The following is a 2,979-nucleotide window of genomic DNA, read 5'->3' as shown; positions in this document are numbered from 1 at the left end:
GAACTTTATAGAACTGGGAAAGTCCTGAGTAGCTCTTTGGAGTGGGTCACAGGCAGGTAGATTTGTGAGAGCTTGTTTTAAGTCAGGTGATAGGAGGAGCAGCTGAGCACCATTGCTCTCTGTTCACCCATTAGGTAAACTGCTTCCTCAGGTCACCCCCATATCACTTAAATTTGTACACCCCTATCTTGCTCAGCCTTCTGAGAGATGAGGAAACTGAGGTCAAGAGAGCAGAAGTAACTTATCCCAGGTCTCACAATGGCTGGATTAGGCTACTTGGGTCTCATTCTCCCACAGAGAACGGTGTGTAAAACAGTAGGGTAGATTTTGGGATGTAAGGAGATGATGCTTCATAGACAAAAATGTCTTTTTTTTTTTTTTTTTTTTTACAGGAGAGGTTGATTTTTCTTAGATTGTTTTTACTGTTTACTCCAGAATGAGAACTCCTTGTTGGATCCTGTTCATGTTTACAACATCCTGCGGATTGGATGTTGCTTACTCTCCTTTTAGGCTTGATGTAAAAGATAAAAAAAAAAAAAAAATACAAAAAACCCCCCCCAAAAAACCACCCAGTCCTGAATTTCCCTGAGAATCGTGACGCTGGCTCCCTTGCCTCTTTCAGGGCTCCTCCAGAGGGTGAGTTTTTAAACATGATGAATTATTGTGGTCAGTGGCGGCGGCAGCATGCCGTGCCCAGGGGAGCCAAGCTCTGGGTTCTTTGGCCAGCCTGCGTCTCTCCGGCAGGCAGACTAGCCTGCTGCATGCGTCCCTGCGTAGATACTGTCACTACTGCTGCATTCCCTCTGTCCCAACAGAGGTGTCACAAATCATGGTGAGGATGTGTCCATTCCCTGGCCAGGCAGCGTGGAGAGCCAAGGTGGGTATTGCAGAAAGCCAGGGAAAATTGCTTGTGGTCACTGGGGGCTTGAATTACCTCCACTGGACCTGCTAGATTTTGCAGCGTTTCTTTGCTCTCCGTCTTTGCTGGGGTGCAGACATGCCTGGGGTGCTAGTCATTCTGTCCTATAGACAGAGCCAACACTTGGCTATTCATTTAGATATTTCAGCAGGCATTTGTTGAATGAGTTGCCAATCTCATGCTGCATGCTATGTGGGATTCAGAATTGAAAGACAAATTCCCGTGATGCTGATGTTCTAGTTGAGGATTTGTAAGCATATGGGATGGAAGTCACCAGAAACTATATTGATTCATATATTGCACGTTTAATGTCTGCCTTCTGCATGCCAGGCTTTGCTTTATCATGGTTGCAGTTCATTGGTCATTGAACTCAAGAGATCTGGAAGATGAAACAATCTTATCCATAGCAACTAATACTTATTCATCAGCTGCATAACATAGAAGCCAGGATTCCTCTGTGAAGGAGGAAATGTCATCATCCCACTTTGCAGATGGGTCTGAGGCACAGAGGATCCAAGAACTCCCCCAAAAGCCACCAGCTGATAAGTGTCAGGGCTCGGATGGATTCTCATGCCTGTTTGACCCCAAGGCCTCAACCATGAAAGATTTGGCTATTCTGGTGAAGTTGAGGTGGAATTTGAAGAACAGGCAATACCATCAAGGAAGCATTTCTATGGGTCGCAATCAGAGGCTTGACCTTTCCTACATGTTTCAAGATTCCCTCCTATTTTAAAGATAAATGAAAACTGGTACTAGCATATCATAAATGTGCCCTAGATCTCTTGATCTCTGTGTATCTGTTGAAATGTTCACTACCACCCCCCCCCCCGCCGACTTATTTTTCCTAAAAGTTGTAAAGTTTCTGGTCTTTTTCTTTCTTTCTTTCTTTCTTTCTTTCTTTTTTTTTTTTTAATACCAGGGATTGAACTCAAGGGCACCTCGGCCACTGAGTCACAACCCCAGCCCTATTTTGTATTTTATTTAGAGACAGAGTCTCATTGAGTTGCATAGCGCCTCACCATTGCTGTGGCTGGCTTTAAACTCGCGACCCTCCTGCCTCAGCCTCCCAAGCCGCTGGGATTAAAAGCTTGTGCCACCCTGCCAGGCAAGTTTCTAGTCTTATACTTAGGTTTTGGATCCACTTTGAGTTGACCTTTGTGCAGGGTGAGAGCTAGGGATCTAGTTTCATTCTTTTACATATGAATATCCAGTTTCCCCAGCATCACCTGTTAGAGACTCTTTTCTTCAATGTATGTTTTTGGCACTTTTGTCAAGAAATGGATGACTATGTCTGTGAGGTCCATCTCTGTTTTCAATGCTATCCAATTGGTCTATGTTTCTATTTTTGTGTGGGTGCCGCACTGTTTTTGTTATTATGGCCTGTAGTATAATTTGAAATTGGAATTGTGAGGCCTCCAAGAGTGTTCTTTTTGCTCAGGATTGCTTTGGCTATTCTGGGTCTTTTGTTCTTCCATATGAATTTTAGGATTATTTTTTTCTAGTTCTATGAATAATATCTTTGGTATTTTGATAGAGATTGCATTAACTATATTGCTTTTGGTAATATGACCATTTAAACAGCAGTAATTCTGACTATCCATGAACATGGAGGTAGGTCATTCTAAGTTTTAGTATTCTTTAATTTTCATTGTAAAGGTCTTTCATCTCCTTAGGTTTATTCCTAGGTATTTTATTTTTTAATTTTTTATTTTTTTATTGTAGGTGGACACAACATCTTTATTTTTATTTATTTATTTATTTTTATGTGGTGCTGAGGATCGAACCCAGGGCCTCATGCATGTAAGGCAAGCACTCTACCACTGAGCTACAACCCCAGCCCAAGGTATTTTATTTTTGATGCTATCATAAATGAAATTGTTTTCATGATTTCTTTCTCAGTGGATTCATTATTGGTGTATAGAAAAAGTATTGATATTTATATACAAAATCAATTTTGCATTTTGCTCCATGGCTAAATTTGTCTATCAGCTCCAGAAGTCTCCTGGTGGAACCTTTCTGTTCTCCTGAATACAGGATCATATCATCTGTAAAGAGGGATA

At 41.6% G+C, this 2,979-nt stretch overlaps 1 non-coding gene across 1 annotated transcript; it reads right to left on the bottom strand.

Annotated features, from left to right (window-relative positions):
* Positions 1-2,682: 2,682 nt before the first annotated feature.
* Trnav-uac (transfer RNA valine (anticodon UAC)) lies at positions 2,683-2,755 on the bottom strand. The gene has a single exon. It is a non-coding gene; the product is annotated as a tRNA-Val (tRNA).
* Between the last annotated feature and the right edge of the window lie 224 nt (positions 2,756-2,979).

The sequence above is a fragment of the Callospermophilus lateralis genome, chromosome 5 (genome assembly GCF_048772815.1).
Source record: "Callospermophilus lateralis isolate mCalLat2 chromosome 5, mCalLat2.hap1, whole genome shotgun sequence".
Classification (NCBI taxonomy): Eukaryota; Metazoa; Chordata; class Mammalia; order Rodentia; family Sciuridae; genus Callospermophilus; species Callospermophilus lateralis.
Note: the sequence above shows the minus strand (reverse complement) of the source record. Positions and strands in the feature narration are given on the sequence as shown.